Below are 18741 nucleotides of genomic sequence, written 5' to 3'. Positions count from 1 at the left end.
ACTCCTCCAAACCGCTCTCTGCTCCAGCGCCAATCCGCTCCGCTTCAACTCCTCCAAACCGCTCTCTGCTCCAGCGCCAATCCGCTCCGATTCAACTCCTCCAAACCGCTCTCTGCTCCAACTCCAATCCGCTCCACTTCAACTCCTCCAAACCGCTCTCTGCTCCAGCGCCAATCCGCTCCGCTTCAACTCCTCCAAACCGCTCTCTGCTCCAACGCCAATCCGCTCCGCTTCAACTCCTCCAAACCGCTCTCTGCTCCAGCGCCAATCCGCTCCGCTTCAACTCCTCCAAACCGCTCTCTGCTCCAGCGCCAATCCGCTCCGCTTCAACTCCTCCAAACCGCTCTCTGCTCCAGCGCCAATCCGCTCCGCTTCAACTCCTCCAAACCGCTCTCTGCTCCAGCGCCAATCCGCTCCGCTTCAACTCCTCCAAACCGCTCTCTGCTCCAGCGCCAATCCGCTCCGCTTCAACTCCTCCAAACCGCTCTCTGCTCCAGCGCCAATCCGCTCCGCTTCAACTCCTCCAAACCGCTCTCTGCTCCAACTCCAATCCGCTCCGCTTCAACTCCTCCAAACCGCTCTCTGCTCCAGCGCCAATCCGCTCCGCTTCAACTCCTCCAAACCGCTCTCTGCTCCAACGCCAATCCGCTCCGCTTCAACTCCTCCAAACCGCTCTCTGCTCCAACTCCAATCCGCTCCGCTTCAACTCCTCCAAACCGCTCTCTGCTCCAGCGCCAATCCGCTCCGCTTCAACTCCTCCAAACCGCTCTCTGCTCCAGCGCCAATCCGCTCCGCTTCAACTCCTCCAAACCGCTCTCTGCTCCAGCGCCAATCCGCTCCGCTTCAACTCCTCCAAACCGCTCTCTGCTCCAGCGCCAATCCGCTCCGCTTCAACTCCTCCAAACCGCTCTCTGCTCCAGCGCCAATCCGCTCCGCTTCAACTCCTCCAAACCGCTCTCTGCTCCAGCGCCAATCCGCTCCGCTTCAACTCCTCCAAACCGCTCTCTGCTCCAGCGCCAATCCGCTCCGCTTCAACTCCTTCCCTTGTCTGATTGAAGCAGGGGGGTTTTAGCAGGTGACTGGCTTCAGGGGCTCTAATTGGCTTCAGGTGCTTTGATTAATCTGTAGCAAACTTCTTCCCTCTACAGGGAATAAGGCTCCCTTCTAACCCTCTCCTGCTGCCCTCTGGCCATGCTCTATCATACCATGCACAGTTCGGCTGCGTCGCGACTGCTTGCTAAGGCTCATTTACTGAGCGTCAGGGCATCCCAGCGTGAACCAGCCAGGGATCAGGATAGAGACGCACAGGAGATGCTAAAGGAGTCTATGTTTGGCTGGGCTCTCTGGCTGTGTTGGGTTTCTCAGCATCTCTGCTGCCTGAGTGGGATGCAGCCTTGAACACGAACCTTGGTCCAATCTGCCGGGAGCATCAGAATAAACAGAAAGTTCTGCCGGGTCCCATCTCGTCCAGCCCCCGGGGCCAGCGCGGGATCGTTCCCTACACTCTGTTCTCCAGGGTTTAGCCCAGGCTGCTTTGAACTGTCCCAAGTGATGTGGTTTTAGCCTGGTCCCTCGGGAGCCTCAGACTTCTCAGCTCCAGTTCATCTCCTGGCTCCCAGTTGGACCCTCTTGGATCTCCGTGCCCTCCATAATTAGCAATGTTAGAGATAGTCAGGAATTCAGCCTCATGGCTCCTAGGGAGCATTGTGAGTTCCCTCCCACAGATGGGGAAACTGAGGCATGAGCGCTCACCTGAGGTCACACTGGGGGAGCTGGCAGCACTTCTGGACATCAGGTCCTTTGTTTAAGGGTCCAAATGTGAATTTAGGGGCCTGTCTGGAGGCACCCAGGTGGGACAGCCATGCCCTGAGGTCATACAGAAAGTCAGCTGCAGACACACTGATGGAGGCTGGCTCTAGGCCTTGGCCTTATCCCCTGCAACATCCTCCCGCTCGCTCTGGGACCCGGGATACTGAGAGAGAGAAGAGGCTCAGGTTTGTTCCTGGGAGAGGCTGGTGAAAGAAGCAGGAGCTCCTGGAGGGAGGGGGTCGGGGTGTGTCTCAGGGCAGCCAGGTGGGTCTGGTGTTCTTAGACACCTAGAGATGGACTGAAGCTATTCATAGAATCATAGAAGATTAGGGTTGGAAGAGACCTCAGGAGAGGAGCTATTGTTCATCTCCTTGCTCAAGCCCCTCACCTGGGTATCAGGGCAGCACTGTTGCCTACACTGCATTCCCCAGGGGGGTGGCCAGTCCCAAGTGATGGGGTTCCCACCCTACACCTCGGTGACTCTTCCCCTATGCAATAGATCACTGGCAGAAAACACCTCCTGAGGGTCCACCTCCAGTTCCCTTTGCACGTTTTTATTCCCTGACCCTTGGATGCCCCGGTGAAACGCTGCCCTCTGCTAGCTCCTCACGCTGAAGGCTTGCTAAGTGCTTTACTGTTCAGCAACGGCCAGTGTCCCCGTGCGAGAAGTATCCAGAGAAGGGACTTGTCCAAAACTGCACGGCAAGTCAGTGGCAGACCTAGCTCCCAGTGCTCACTGCTAACACCTCCTTCCCCAGACCACTCTAGACCCCCCCACCCTTTTCGGGCCTTTGCCCCTTCAGGACATGAAGTGACAACTCGCATTGCTTGGCACTGCTCTGATCTGTATGAAGCATGATCAGCACCACCGTGATGGGTCCCACATAAACAGTGCCAGAAACAATATTACTCCCTAGGACTTCACAGCTGCCCTTATACTGCAGCAGGGATGGAATTTAGCTCCTCCTGTTGCAAACAGCACAGGCTCCTGCCAGCTGGGTGAAAGGAGAATCCCCACCAGCTCTGCTCAGTATAGTGACTATGAAACACAGCAGAGCCATGCAGGAAACAAACACAAATAGTGCAGTGCAAATCTGATGAGGTTCAACAAGGACAAGTGCAGAGTCCTGCACTTAGGACGGAAGAATCCCATGCACCGCTACAGACTAGGGACCGAATGGCTCGGCAGCAGTTCTGCGGAAAAGGACCTAGGGGTGACAGTGGACAAGAAGCTGGATATGAGTCAACAATGTGCCCTTGTTGCCAAGAAGGCCAATGGCATTTTGGGCTGTATATGTAGGAGCATTGTCAGCAGATCGAGGGACGTGATCGTTCCCCTCTATTCGACATTGGTGAGGCCTCATCTGGAGTACTGTGTCCAGTTTTGGGCCCCACACTACAAGAAGGATGTGGAAAAATTGGAAAACGTCCAGTGGAGGGCAACAAAAATGATTAGAGGACTGGAACACATGACTTATGAGGAGAGGCTGAGGGAACTGGGCTTATTTCATCTGCAGAAGAGAAGAATGAGGGGGGATTTGATAGCTGCTTTCAACTACCTGAAAGGGGGTTCCAAAGAGGATGGCTCTAGACTGTTCTCAATGGTAGCAGATGACAGAACGAGGAGTAATGGTCTCAAGTTGCAGTGGGGGAGGTTTAGGTTGGATATTAGGAAAAACTTTTTCACTAGGAGGGTGGTGAAGCACTGGAATGGGTTACCTAGGGAGGTGGTGGAATCTCCTTCCTTGGAAGTTTTTAAGGTCAGGCTTGACAAAGCCCTGGCTGGGATGATTTAGTTGGGGGTTGGTCCTGCTTTGAGCAGGGGGTTGGACTAGATGACCTCCTGAGGTCCCTTCCAACCCTGATAGTCTATGATTCTATGAAATGTGTGCATGCCAACCATCATTACACTAGGCTGATAAGCCTTTGCTTGTGGTGTCATTACTTTGCCCCTTGGAGCAGGGTATGAGACTGGCAGGGGGCGGGGGGCAGAGCTGGGGGGGCTGGTGGAAGGCCTGAGTGACAAACCTGTCAAGCCCTGAGCAAACCTGGCAAAGGGAAATTCGGCAAAGCAGAGGAGAGGGGCGTTTGGATTGCCGGCTGAGTGTGGGAGGCTCCCCTGAGCCAGCAAGTCCCTCTGGGGGGCAGCTGGTGCTCAGAGCCGCGGGGGCTCTGGCTTTACCCAGCACTACACAGCTGGCAGGCGATTGTGTGGCATCTGCTCAGTGACAGACGCTCTGGACGCGAGACGGAGACCTCTCCACACCCTTCCCCCTTAAGCCTGCGCTCAGGGGAAGATACTCCATACACACGGCATCCAGCGATCTCCCTGCGCCGTGCGGCCCTCACCTGAGCCCTCTCCCTGACAACTCCACAGATTGGCCACATCCTTGGAGAATACAGCGTAGGGAATGGTGCTGCCCAGATACCCAGGGGAGGGGCAAAGGCATGGAGATGAACCATAGCTGCTTTCCATCTCCAATCTCTAGGAGTCTAAGAGCATCAGACCTGCTGCCCCAAAGGCTGGGCCGTGCCGTACAGACTCAGTCAGTGCAGGGGGGCCAGATCTAGGCCTGAAAGGACTCACCCTAACCGGGCGCTATCCATCAGGTGCAATGGGTGTCGTGCCGTGTGCTTTGCAAGCGAGCCATTAACGACGGGCCGGAACCAAAACCTCAGCTCTGCAGCCACCAAAGCGCTAGGATCTCGCTGCAGACTTCGCAGGTCGGATCCGTGCCTAGGATAATGGGCCGGATCCCCAGCGGGTGTAAACCAGGGTAGCTCTGCTGGCTGACGGCTGAGGATCTGCCCCGAGAGGTAGAAGAGGGGGGCGTCTGACCCTGGGGGAGACACCAGAGAGCTGCTGGCCTCTCCGGGCTCAGAAGCAATCAGGAAAGAGGAACATGTGGCTGTCGCTGGAGATGACCCAAGGCCAGGGATATTCAGGACTGATGACGCTCGGCCAGCGAGATCCAGGCATGTGGCCCGGCTCAAATAGCAGGCCTGGAATGATAAACACTGGCGGGATGCAGAGAGGACAGCTGCTCCCAAATCCCCTTCAGCAGCGCCACAGAGATTATTCGGCGGAGCCAGCTCACAGGGACTCGGGTTCAGCCCAGCCTGGCTCTTCCGGGCCAGATCCCCACAAGCCAGATTTGCACCCGGTCCCTTTCGTGTGGGGCCTGCATCCTCCTGGCCAGGGAATGATGCTCCAGAACGTCTGTGGAGAACCACCCCTGGGTGGGCTCCGACCCAAACAACAGCCGATTCCCAAGTCTCTGCACCTCCCTCTGGGCACCAACGGGTCCAACTGCAAGCAGCCTTGGGGCAGGGACCTGGTCGCTCCCAAACAGTGCACGGAGCCAGGGGACCCCCCTGTCTCTGATTGAGCTACGCAGGAGTAGGGGTGCGGTAGGAAAGCCACCTGGGGTGGGGGATGATGGGAGCTGGGGTGGGTTAGATGGGCCTTTTTGGGGGGGTGGCAAGAGGGGGAAGAGTATGGACAGGGGTGGGAGCACGTCACACGAAGTGCCCAGGGGCAGAGGGATCTCCCGTGTGAAGGAGCCTCCGGGGGGGCGGGGCGGGATATGCGCTGCGGGGGCTGGGAGGGATCCACCCACAGACGAGGATCTCGCACCCTTTAGCAGCAGCTCCGCGGTTGCTCTGTCTGCGGCTTGATTCCCTGCTCTTCCCCCTCATCCCCCGGCTGCAGCGGCAGGAGGGGCTGCCGGCCCCATGCAGCCAGAGTGAAAACAGGCTTGTCACCCAGGAAGCCAGTCGCAAGGAGGCCGTGGCCCAGGTGCATGCCCCCAGCAGGAAACGCGGGCGCTCTCCTGGAGATGCACCTGCATGCCCCCTTCACGTGCGGCTGGAGGCCATGTGGTCAGTGCCCGGTTCGGACCCAGCCATGCCCCAGGCACGTGCTGCTTTGCCCACACTTGGCGTGCATTGATGCCCTGGCATGTGCACCTGTAAACTCACATGCATGCTCATGCAGGGAGAGGGTGCCCTCGAGTGCCCGCAACCCCTCCGGACATGCACATGCCAATACGCACACGCACCCTGCATGCATGCGCACTATGGACCGTCACGGCTCCTGGAGACGCAGGAGCTTGAGGCAGAGCTTTGCAATTAGCAAAGGGGCAGCCACTCTACCTAGCAGGGCCGTTACCCATTGGGGTCTGCCCCACAGAGGTCTCAGAAAGCTCCTTCTCTTGGCCACAACTCAGATCAAACGACAAGCCAGCGCAAAACACAGGGAGTTAATTCCTTGGCTCAAAACGAGCCCCGTGGCTGGACGAGGCAGCCCAGGCCCCTTGCAAGCAGTGACTAGGGCAGTAAGGAACCCACTGGCTGGGGAAGGACACAACAGATGGTGACGCTGTCCTTAGTATTCACTGCCTGCTCCTGCCACCTGCCCCAAAGAAGAGCACGCCAGCTAGACTGTCAGCCGCTTGGAGCGGTTTGCAGCGCCGTGATCCCAAGCCTGAGCTCACAGGGAGCTGCCAGGCGGGATGGGACCAGGGGCCCATGTAGCCCAGTGGCCCGCCTCAGACACTGACCAGCATCAGCTGCTTCAGAGGCACGAGCTGCTACAGCCGCTCAGTAATTCATGAATAACCTGCACATGGCGGAGCTGCCTCCCTCGTCCCTCCTGGCTAGGGGCTGGTGAGGATTTCCCCCAACTTGTGGGTTCTTGGGACGGTCTCCTGCCAAGCCAATTTTCCCAAAGCGCTCAGCCCTGCCCCATCCCTCTGATTCAGCCCGTGCCTTCCGCAGGGGCACCCGGCACCTGGCAGACACCCACAGGTGGCTCCCTGACTCTGTGCATTCAGGGGAGGAGGGGACGTGGCCCCCACAGATCTGTTCCAGCAGTGGGGAGGATCCCAGCTCTGCAGCATGCTAGGCCCTGTGGAGAACCAGAGCTGGGAGGTGCTGGGACCTACGTCAATTCTGCCTCTGTGCAGCAGAGAAGATTGGGGAGGCGAGGGGGGGGTGCACAGGAGGTTGCAGGGGGAAGGTGGCAGAGACAAGACTCTCCTTCTCTCAGGGCTGGCGCCCAGAGCTATTAGGCAGGCAAAGCCCTTCTCCACCACTGCAAGTTGTGGGGGAATAACCAGCCTGGGCTAGCCTAGATTCTATCTTAGACTTAGGAGTGAGGGGTTGCAGAGTGGTCAGCCCTCCCTCCCAAGGCTGCTCAGGGACCCTTCTGCATCTCAGGGCATTACCTGTCCCCACCGCTGTCGTGTCTGAGCACCTTGCAGGCTTTACCATATTTATCCTGGCTGCCATTCGCATTGCACAGAAGGGGAAACTGAGGCATGGAGAGGCTAAGTGACTTGCCCAGGATCAGTCTGAGGCCGAGCTGGGAGTTGGACCCAGGTCTCCCTTCGCCCAGCCTAGTGCTCTAACCACTTGGCCAGTCTTCCTTTTCCGTGCAGGAACGCTCAGCGGCACCCACCAGTGGCTTGCCCAGCACTGTGGACGTTCACAAGATTGCTCTGGACTGACACCAGATTAAATGAGACCAGAATCCGGTTCAATGTTAACTACACCTGAACGGGTAACCCAGTCCCACTTTCACCAGGTGCAAAGGCAGCAAAATGCTGCCCAGGTGCACCTTGCAAATCTCTGCGCCCATGCGCGTGCAAAGCGGGGGTGGGATACTCAATTTATGTCAGCCCCATCGCCCCACTCTGCTGCCCATTCACCCCCCTCTTCCCATTCCAACTGGAAGTCTGTCCTTGCAGAGCCCAGGAAAACCCACTGCAAGCAGCTCAGAAGCGCCTTTCAATGAGCCAGCCCATGAATTAAATCCCCTTCCGCTGGATACACCGTGCACAGGTCTGATTTCCGGCCCAGCTGGAGCAAGGGCAGACAGTCACACATCCCTTAATAACGGAGCAAAGTTCAGTGTAATAAATACATTGAAAACAAACCGTTAGCTGGACAGAAAGAAGCCTGGTTGCGAAAGCACTTGAAGAATAAGCAGCTGAAGGAAGAGATTCCCTCTTCTAAAACCTGCCAGCAAAACTCCCCAGTCTATTGATTGCCAGCTACCCGGACACCGGTGGTGGTGGCCAGGTTGTGATGCGGCTCAGTACTGCCAGCTCTCTCGGTGTTCTCGCATCTCATGCTTTTCGCTGTTTTCCTTAAAGGCTCAGCTCTGGGACGCGGGAGGATGTGAAAATCTCAGCTTCCATGTGTAAGGAAGCCAGGGCTGCGGAACAAAGCCTGAGGATCTGACTCCTGGGCTGTACCAGGCCAGAAGATCAGTACGATGAACCAGTGATGTGTTATTTTTAACAGGATGATTTTTTCAAGCTGATCTCACCAGGGGTTTTTTTGGGGTGGGGGGAGGGGACGGGGGGAGGGTCTGCCTCACGATTTTTAAACACCTGGGCTTGGCAATCATGTGAACATTCCACCAGCCCCACCTGTGGGGTGAAGGTCAAGAACTGGGCCTGGCTTCATCCCTGCATCTCGGGTGACCAGATGTCCCGATTTTATAGGGACAGTCCCGATATTTGGGGCTTTTTCTTCTATAGGCTCCTATTACCCCCCCCCCCCATCCCGATTTTTCACGCTAGCTGTCGGTGTCATTCCACTGATTTCAGCACCATTGCACTGGTGTTCGGTTGCAGTGATGCAGTAACGGCTCAGGCCCTTGATTTCCATTATAAGCCTGCCTGTGAACCGCCCAAACGAAGCCATTTTGCACCCGGGGCTTGTTGCCAGCAGAGAAAGTGGTGCCCAAATTCAAGGCAATTCCAGCAGACCCGTGTTCCGATGCAGGATTTGGGAGAAACCAGGTTGAATCTCGGTTTTAAAATTCATCGAAGGCGGGTACGCTGCGGCTCATCCCACGACCGACTCACCTGAGAAGCTTCACGGGACGCTCATTTGGAAGCGCGTCCAGTGATCGTGGGAAAGCCTCCGTTTCGCAGTGGGGAGAGGCAGAGCTGGGAGGCTATTCACTCGCAGATTGGGACTGTCCGAATAATCCCTTGGGGGCCTTATAAAACTTAGCAAAGGGCCTTGTCTTCCATTGTTTTTAGCCCTTTTCCCCATTCAAAGAGCTTTCCAAGTGGAGCCCTTTGCTCTCCCTAAGCCCCGCTCGCCCAGCCCTGCTAAGGGACGTCAATAATTCCTCTATTGTCCCTGTTTTATAGATAGGGAAACCGAGGCATGGAAATGTAGGAATAGAACCTAGGAGTGCTGAATCCCCGCCCCCCTGCTCTGATCACTAGGTAACACTGCCTTTAAGATCAACAGCCTTCCTCTGGTTGGCTGGAAAACACCCAGCAAGTCTGCGCTCTGCACCAATCCGAATGAGGAAATCCAAGCACCTGTCACTTGAGCGTGGGCATGAAGCCACCAACTCGGATGGCTGAACTTCCAGGAGCCCGGCGGTGGGACAAGAAACAAACCCTTTGGGACAGAGCCATTGTCACGGGACCGATGCCTCCTGCTTCGAAAAGAAACATCTCCGTGTTTGCTGGCAGTTCAGACAGGGCTCGGAGCGAACGCAAGCTGGGTAATAAGGTGGCCATTATAAGCTATGATAGAGATCTCCAGGGCCACCGAAGAAGCAGATTAGGAAGTGGTTACAGAGATAAGGGTGGCCCTGCGGGAAAGCCAGGACTTTGATCGGGGTAATTGCCCGCAGTGAGCAGAGCTGCAATGCTAATGCCAGGCGCAGGGATACCGGGAATGCCGTACATTCTGTACAGTGCACGGAAGCTTTATGGGGCCGCAACGCACCAGAGACTCAGAACCTGGCTGTGCGGACGCACCCGATGCTGTGCTCACCTTCCCTCCCTGCCCCACGGTGCAGTCGGACAAAGAGCTGCTCGCGCAGCGTGGCTTCACCAAGCCCCCTGACGTGCAGGGCCACAGATGCAACTGGTGCTGGGCAAAGGCTCAGAGGCATATGAAGAAGTGACAATACCCCAGATCCATGCTCCACACCCCGTGGGTTGGACTCAGCGGGGGCGTCAATGCACGTCAGTGCAGTACCACCTGCCTAAAACCAGCGGGAGAGCAGCAGCAGGCCCACGTCGTGTAGACAGATAAAACAGTGTGCGAAGACAATACCACCTCCAAGTGTGTGCAGGAGAGAGAGAGAGTCAGCAGAGCAGCAAGCTTTTCGCAGATGGCGTTGGATCACTTCAGCTCCGTTAAACTTTCTTGGACTTTACAGGCCAGATCCTCAGCTGACCTAAATCAACATCACTGTAGGGAAGTCACTTGGGGATCTGGCCCCATACAGTTAACTTAAGCACCCATCTGAGCAGAGTTTGGAGGGGCGGCTGGACCAGGGAAAGGACGGAGCAGTGATATTTTACCCAGCTCCAGCTGCAATCCCAGCGCAGCCAAAAGCTTCTGCTGAAAGGCTCAGCAGTGAAAGAGCAAAGACATTCGAACAGGTCTTTCGCCATTCGGGCTCAGAGCTAAGAGCATTTGAGATGCGTGGGGCAGTTGACGTGGTGGCGTCTGGGGCCAAGTTAACTTGTGGTGCAACTCCGCTGAAGTTACACTGGGGACGGAGCTGGCAATATGCAGGCAGCCCCAGGCACCAGGCGATGCCCCAGCTCATGCCGGGAAGGCGGTGCTCTCAGAAGAGACGTGCTTTTGGTTTAACCTCCTTTACTGCAGCGTTGCAGTGGGAGCTCATGTTCAGCTGATTATCCACCCCCAGCACCCTCACTGCTTCCCAGCATAGTCCCCCATCCTGTGAACACAGCTACATGCTCTGGTCTGAGAGGCAGGACTCTACATTTGGCCATATTCAAACACATGGGGTTTGCTTGCCCCCAGTTTACCAGATTGCTCTGTGTCAGTGACCTGTCCACTTCATTATTTACCATCCCCCCTACCCTCTGGGTCATCTGCAAACTTTAGCAGTGATGATTTTCCTCCAGGTCATTGATAAAAATGTTAAATAGCGTAGAGCCAAGAACCGAGCCACGCGGGACCTCACTAGAAACACACCCATTCGACGAGGATTCCCCGTTTACAGTTACATTTTGAGACCTGTCGGTTCGCCACCTTTTAATCCATTTAATATGTGCCGTGTTGACTGTGTATTGTTCTAGCTTCTTCATCAAAATGCCGCATGGTACCGAGTCAAAAGCCTTACAGACGTCTAAGCGTATTATATCCGCGCTGCTACCTCTAGCAGCCAAACCTGTCACCTCATCCAGAAAAGATACCAAGTTAGTTTGACAAGATCTATGTTCTATAAACCCATGCTGGTTGGCATTAGCTATAGAACCCGATTGTAATTCTTTATTGAGTCCTGTACCAGTGTTTTGCCCAGGACTGACATCAAGCTGACAAGCCTATCATTACCTGGGTCATCCCCTATACTCTTTTAAACTACTGGCAACAACGTTAGCTTTCTTCCCGTCTTTGGAAACTTCCCCAGTGCTCAAAGACGGATTGAAAATCGACACGAACTGCCCAGAGATCTCCAGCTCTTTTAAAACTCTTGAGCTGCAGATTAAAAAAGGTCTAACTTTAGTAGCTGAATTACTGAATCTGAATCTTCCTGAATTACTGTTGTAATGGAAAATATTTCATCATCATATGCTAGGAATACATTATCCTACTTTTTCCCCAAATATAGGACAGAAATATTTCGTGAACACTTCTGCCTCTTCTGCATTATTATTGACAATTCTACCATTTCCTTCTAGTCATGGACTAATACCATTGTTGGGATTTCTTTTATTCCTAATATACTTAAAAAAACTCCATGTCGTCCTTAACTCTGGTGGCCATTCATTTCTCATTGTGTCCTTTTGCTTCCCTGATCAATTTTCTGCAGTTCCTAGCTTCTAATTTATATTCATTACTGTGATGAAGCAGGTGGCTTTCTTATTGTTTTCAATGGTTTGCATGCAGAGGGCGTGGGACTCAGTTTCCTTGTATGTTACTGGTTTAACAAGGTGGTAGGAGAGGGAGTTTGCTGTTACAGAGGGGCAGTGAATGGCCTGGAGAATGGGTACCCCAGCGACTGGTGACCTGGTGACTGGGAGGCCCCGCTCGGGAGTCACAGCCGGTTCTGGCCAGTGGGAGAACAATGGGCTGCGGAGAGAGGACCCTGGTGACCTAACCAGCCAGTTCCAGCCAGAGGGGAAACAAAGGATGGATCAGAGGAGAGGCTGAGAGGAGAGGAGGCCCAGGCAGCCTGTTTACCTGGAACAGGAGACAAAGGATGGAGGCAGGACTTGGGGGACGGTAATATCAGATGCCCAGCTGGAAGGAGGGGGTTCTGGGCTGGGAGGAGAGAGCAGCCAGAACCCACCTGGAGGCTGGGGAGACCTAGACGTACTGTGCTGAGGGATGCCAGGCCTGAGGCTGTGCTGGGTTCGGACGCTCAATAAGCCCTCCTGTGTTACGCTGGCTGAGAGTCGCTCCGGGCTAGAGAACAGGGGGGCATTATTCCCTCTGGGTGTAGAGGCCCGGGGGTCCAGAGTGAGTGGACTCCCTGAGGGGGCCCACGGAGAGAGACAGGCTTGCAAAGGCTTAGAGAGGTGAGGTTCCAGGAGGTGGAGGGGCCAACAGCTTAACCCCAGAGAAGGTTGAAGGGGGTTCCTCCCAGGGACCGTACAGAGCCAGGAGAGAGCACGAGTCCTGTGAGTCCATGACAATTGCTATCAGCTGTCCCACTAGTATCCCAGAGAAGGGGAGTGGAGAGGGAGGGACCCAGGCCCACCCTCTGCTCCGGGTCCCAGCCCAGGGGCCCTAGGGACAGCAGCAAACCACTTGAACTAGCGATTCCTTCCCCTGGGCTACTTCCCTCTCCGGCCCTTCAGTTTGTGGGGCTTCCTGCCCTCTCTCTGCTTGGGCCAGGTTTCTCCCAACCCCTTGTGTCTGTGGAGTCCCTCTGCTCTGCACAAGCCGGGTTTCCCTTTACCTCGGGTCTTGGTCTTCTGGCCCGCCACAGCACTTCTCCAAACTCTCCTCTGCTTCCCTCCAAACTGCTCTCCTTCAGACTGCTCTCTGCTTCAACACCAACCACCCTGCTTCAACTTCTCCAACTGTCTGAATGAAGGAGGGGGGTTTTATCAGGTGACTGGCTTCAGGTGCTCTAATGAATCTATAGCAACCTCTCTTCCCTCTACAGGGAATAAGGCTCTTATCATCCTGGGGCTTACATATCTCCCCTCTATCACACTCCTGCTGCCCTCTGGCCATGCCATATTGCAATATATATATATATAGCTGCTTTCACTTCCTCTCTCAGCCAAGATGTGTTTTTAACCCACATAGCCTTCTTTCCCAATTTTTCTGTCTCCTGGATTGGCTGTGCTAATGGCAGGATGATCAGGGACTTTAGAGTGCAGATTGTCAGATCAAAGTGAAAGCTTTTTTTACAATGGCTAGCCCAATCCGGGTTTACCGTGGTTCTTCCCATTTATACTACCCACCTGATCCCCTCTCAACAGCACATCCTGGGATAAGAGGGAAGGTGCTCTCATGGATCAGTAACTGTTTAAAAGACAGGAAACAAAGGGAGGAATAAATGGTCAGTTTTCACAGTGGAGTCTCCCAGGGGTCTGTACTGGGCCCGATACTGTAAAACATATTCATAAATGATCTGGAAAAAGGGGTAAACAGTGAGGAAGCAAGGTTTGCAGATGGGAAAAATTACTTAAGATAGTTAGGGCCAAAGCAGACTGCGAAGAGTTACAAAGGGATCTCACAAAACCGGGTGACTGGGCAACAAAATGGCAGATGAAATTCAATGTGGATAAATGCAAAGGAATGAACACTGGAAAACATAATCCCAACTAGACATATAAAATGATGGGGTCTAAATGAGCTGTTATCACTCAAGAAGGAGATCTAGGAGTCATTGTGGACAGTTATCAGAAAACATCCACTCGATGTGCTGCGGCAGTCCAAAAAGCGAACTGAAAGTTGGGAATCATTAAGAAAGGGAGAGATAGTAAGACAGAAAATATCCTATTGCCTCTATGTAAATCCATGGGACGCTCACAGCTTGAATACTGCCTGCACTTATTGCTGCCATGTCTCTAAAAAGAGATATTGGAACTGGAAAAGGTTCAGAAAAGGGCAACACAAATGAGTAGGGGGATGGAACGGCTTCCGTCTGAGGAGAGATTAATAAGACCGGGACTTTTCAACTTGGAAAAGAGACGATTAAGGGGGGATATGCTAGAGGTCTGTACAATCATGACTGGTGTGGAGAAAGGGAATAAGGAAGTGTTATTTGCCCCTTCTCATAACACAAGAACCAGGGGTCACACAAGGAAATGAATAGGCAGCAGGTTGAAAACAAACAGAAGGGATTATTTCTTCACACAACGCACAGTCAGCCTGTGAAACTTGTTGCCCGGGGATGTTGGGAAAGTGTAACTGGATTCAAAAACAAACTAGATCAGTTCATGGAGGATGGGTCCATTGATGGTTATTATCCATGATGGGCAGGGATGCAACCTCATCCTCTTGGTGTCCCTAAACCTCTTATTGCCAGAATGGGAATGGAGGACAGGGGTTGGATCACTTGATAAGATGACCTGTTTTGTTCACTTCCTCTGAAGCACCTGGCATAGACCACCATTGGAAGACAGGATACTGGGTTAGATGGACCATTGGTCTGCCCCAGTATGGCCGTTCCTATGTTTTTATGTTCTAAGTCTTCATAACTCCTTGCGTTTAATTTAAATTTTGCCTCCCCTCCATATTCTTGAATTAAAGCTACCAGAAAAATGGCACCTCTGTAGACCAAACTGCTAAAACTCACCCCAGAGAGCAATGGTTTGAGACAGTTACAAACCGTAACCCACTGAAAATACAAGTGTTGTCCCAGCCACCTCCATTAGCAGGAGTGGAGTATTGCACAGAGAAATACAAGCCGCAAAGCCCAAAGCGTCAACGTGTTGGGGATCCCAATTCCATCATCTCAACAAAGCATTCATTGAACGAGCGCCCTTGATGTCCAACACGAGCAGCTGACCCTTGCCTCCCCCAGGAGATGCCAGCTTTGTCTCTTAGAGCCTGATGCACAGAAGACGGATCCTAAATTATTCCTTTACCACTGGAGTCGTCCGACCAAATGCTGACCTGGCTCAGCATGGCGTTGTTTTTAAAACAGCAGAGACGTGGGGCTCCAGAGCAGTAGTTTGCAATAGGTTAATAGATTCCAAGGCCGGAAGGGACCACTGTGATCATCTCGTCTGACCTGCTGTATAACACGGGCCAGAGACCTGCCCCACTGTAAGTCCCAGGGCAGAGCTTTTAGAAAAACAGCCAGTCTTGAGTTCAACGTTGTCAGTGACGGAGAATCCACCACGACCCTTGGGGAATTGTTCCAATGGTTAATTGCTCTCACTGTTAAAAGTGGACGCCTTATATCCTGAACATGTCTAGCTTCAGCTTCCAGCGATTGGATCCTGTTAGACCTTTCTCTGCTAGACCGAAGAGCTCATTACTAAATATTTGTTCTCCATGTAGGTACTTAAAAACTGTGATCAGGTCACCCCTTAACCTTCTCCTTGTTAAGCTAAATACAGTGAGCTCCTTGAGTCTGTCACTATAAGGTATGTTTGCTAATTTTTAAATCATTCTTGTGGCTCTTCATGAGTACTGGCAGTTGCCTTGGCTCATAACACAAAAACAAGGGGCTCTCAAAGTAACCAAAATGTGTCACGTTCAACACAGAGCAAAGGACACACTTTTGCACAACACTGAGCAGGCCTGTGGAACCCACTGCCATAGGATAGCACTATGGCCAAATGCTTAGCAGGATTTAAACAAGGGATTGGGCATTTATGTGGGTACTGAGAACATCTAGAGTTAGAAGAATTCACACACAACCAAGAATTTGGAAGGGTTAGTTATCAACCTCCCTGCTTCAGGGCATAAGCCGAGACCTCTCACTACTGTGTGGCAGGAAGAAACGTTCCCAGTGGTTACTCCCTAACAACCCATTGCAGAGATCTTTGCACCTTCCTCTGAGCCACTGAGTGCTACACAGGGCATGGAACCGAGGGACCTGGGATCTGCTCCTGTCCGATGGTTCCTATCAAAGCCGCACAAGTTTCTGACAGTTCTTTCAGGAAGCTGATTTCCAAGGGACAAGAAATGCTGGTCCAGAGAGAAGTGTGTCAGGCAAAAGAACTCTACCACAGGAAGGAACAGACACTGTCAGTGGAGTGTTTATGGGAAGTCTCCCTGGTAGGGAGAAATGGATTGCGAGATCAGTAATGGTAATAAATGTAAGCAATTTAAAAGGGTAATTAGAGGAGGAGGGAACGCATGCAACGCCCAGCAGCACAGATGACTCCTGCTGACAGTCAAAGGCTGCCGGAGCGTATTCCCAGCTGGCCAAGGAGGAAAGCGGAAAACCAGGCAGCTGAGACAGTGGAGGACGGTCGTGGGGGGAAGATGGGCAGATTTGTCAAACCTCTGTAGACACTGTCCCGAGGGTGAGGGGAGAGGATGGCAGGACCCCAGATCTCCAGGATGGGATGGAGAGAGGGAGGCCAACGGGCAGCTAAACACAGCCCCTGGGTGTTAACCACACAGATGAACAACACAGATGTGCAGCCGGTGAGGGCTATGGCTCCCAGCACGCAATGCTCCACTGGGAGCCGAGACATGCCTGGCCACTTGGATCCAGGCAACACTGTGCATGCTGCGGCCTGCACCTCTGTACCCACGAGGAGGCCAGCTGCAACCTGCTCTGTTTAATGCAAATTAGAGGCCCCATGCTGCAAGCTACCATCTGCTTCCTGCAAGATGCTGGGCGCCCTGGCTTCTGTTGCCCTCCGGAAGGAAGGAGCCGCCCAGCCCTGTGAGGTACTGGATGGAAGTCATGGCCCTGCGGGGTCTGTGCATTGAACTCCTTGGCTTGGGTTGCCCCAGGGTTCGATATTGTAATGATGGAAACCGCTAGGGAAAAGACTGTCTAGAGTAGACATGGGACCCAACCCTGAATAGCCAGGCTTGCTACAGGAGGGATCCTGTCCCCACCCCATGGATCGGAACAGAGCCACTCTGGCACCCTAAGCTACCAGCCGCCCCATGGCTGCTGCACTTCAGTGTGGGGGGGCCAGTATATTTGCAGAGCCACAAATCAGCCAGCCTGGCTCTCCACCTGCCCCCCACCCCCTGCATAGCCAGGCTGGAAAGGCCCCCCAGAGGGCATGTGTGTTAGTGGAGCGGGGTGAATGAGGAGAGGGAAGCAGAGGGCAGGGAAGGGGCTGGCAGAGGGAAAGAGGGGAGTGGGAGAAGGAAAGAACGAAGCCAGCCAGGAGGGAGGAGCTCAGGCAGCCGCAGCGTGGAGTCCAGACGTAGGGCTGATAATTGGTGTGAGTCCATCCCCGTGTGCTCCCGCTCCAGAGGAAAACACGACACAGCTTAGCAGGATTTGGGACAACTGGCTGCCCGCTCAGCAGGCTGGGGCAGGGCTAAGGGGCATCGTCAGGGTGTGTGTGTGGAGGGGTACAGGACTGGAACCGGGGGGGGCTGCGGGTCAGGACTGCAGGGCGTTGGCACAGCGGGGCAGCACTGGGCCAGCAGGGGGCGCTGCAGCTAAGGGTTGAGGTGCCCTGGCAGGTTGGTTTGGAGCCGGAACAGGTGCTATTCCAGCTCCTGATTGAGGCCTGCCCCACGTCTGACCTCACTGTCGCTGTCTGCACGATGGCTGCATGCCAGCCCACCTGCTCCGGTGTCAGCAGAGCTAGGAGCCACCCGCCACCTCCGGGGGTTTTAACACCACATCGAAGAATCCTGCTCTGAGCCGGATTCCATGACAGAGGGTTAGAAACACCAGTCTCCTGTCTACACCAGGGCTCACGGGGCTGCTAACGCTGGTGGAGTTCGGCAGGGGGTAGCCAAAGGGGGGAACACTCAGGCAACTTCCCTAGTGCGGACGGGGCCACTGCGTCTGCCACGAATCCCTCCCTTTCCTGGGACCAAAGGAAGATCGAAGACCACAACAGTGGGAGGGAAAACATCAGAAGTGGGTTGTTTTTTTATGGGGCTTGGTAGCAAAACAAGACCCTTGCGCGAGTGACGGCCAAGGCGGCTTTATTCTAAGGGATGATCATCTTCGAACTCCTTGGAGCCGTTTGCAGAGATAACCCTCGGTGGAACAAGGCAAATGCAGACAATGTGAGGCCATTTAATGAGGTTCTGCAACCAAGACGGCCCGGGCAGACAACGCGTCCTCAGCCAAAGGGATGTCCTAAATCAACCCCACAACAGGGAGATTTGCTTCAACACAGGAGCTCACAAAGAGCTGCCAACGGAGTCTTTAAAAAAGAGCAGTTTAGAGTAGACGAGACTAGACCCGGCCTGGGTTGCAGCAACATCATCTGGAATCCGGAAGGGACTTGCTCCCGGCTCTGGATCCAGTTTGCTCACTAACACCCCAGGCGCCTGGCACCTGATTCTACTCCAGATTTTGCAGCGGTGTAAATCAGGAGTGGCTCAACCGGAGTCACACCGGTGTAAAAATGGGGGTCAGAAATGAATCCGGACGCTGGAATTGGCCCTTCCTCGCTGTATCAAACTGCACCAATCTGCATCTGTTTCAGAAGCGGTCTTGCACCGGATTCTGTTCAGACTGACGCCGCGGTACATCAGGAGCAACTGCACGGGAGCCCGGAGGCGCTATAAGAGCCTAAAACAGGCGTGAGATCCCATTCAAGCCTGCCCGGCAGCAAATGGGCCAAATCAGTGCTGAGTTGGGGGTTGGGGCTCTTGCCTGCTAACTTCCCCGGCTGAGAAGAGCCATGCCCGGGTGGGGGAGGGCGCGAGGTCCCACTTTGGGAATCGCTTCTGCTTCTACACGACACCTTTTAAAAATACCCAGGAGGGAGGAACCCTCCGCAGCCCCAGCAACAACAAAAGCCAAGCCCCGGGGAGTGGAAAGCCGCCCCCCCCCGCCCC

General features: G+C 54.2%; 1 protein-coding gene across 1 annotated transcript in view; it reads right to left on the bottom strand.

Moving 5' to 3' along the window:
- Window positions 1–18741, bottom strand: part of KCNK3 (potassium two pore domain channel subfamily K member 3) — a 75540-nt gene that overhangs the window by 55211 nt on the left and 1588 nt on the right. The gene's annotated exons all lie outside the window — the stretch shown is intronic.

The sequence above is a fragment of the Lepidochelys kempii genome, chromosome 3 (assembly GCF_965140285.1).
Source record: "Lepidochelys kempii isolate rLepKem1 chromosome 3, rLepKem1.hap1, whole genome shotgun sequence".
Taxonomy (NCBI): Eukaryota; Metazoa; Chordata; order Testudines; family Cheloniidae; genus Lepidochelys; species Lepidochelys kempii.
Note: the sequence above shows the minus strand (reverse complement) of the source record. Positions and strands in the feature narration are given on the sequence as shown.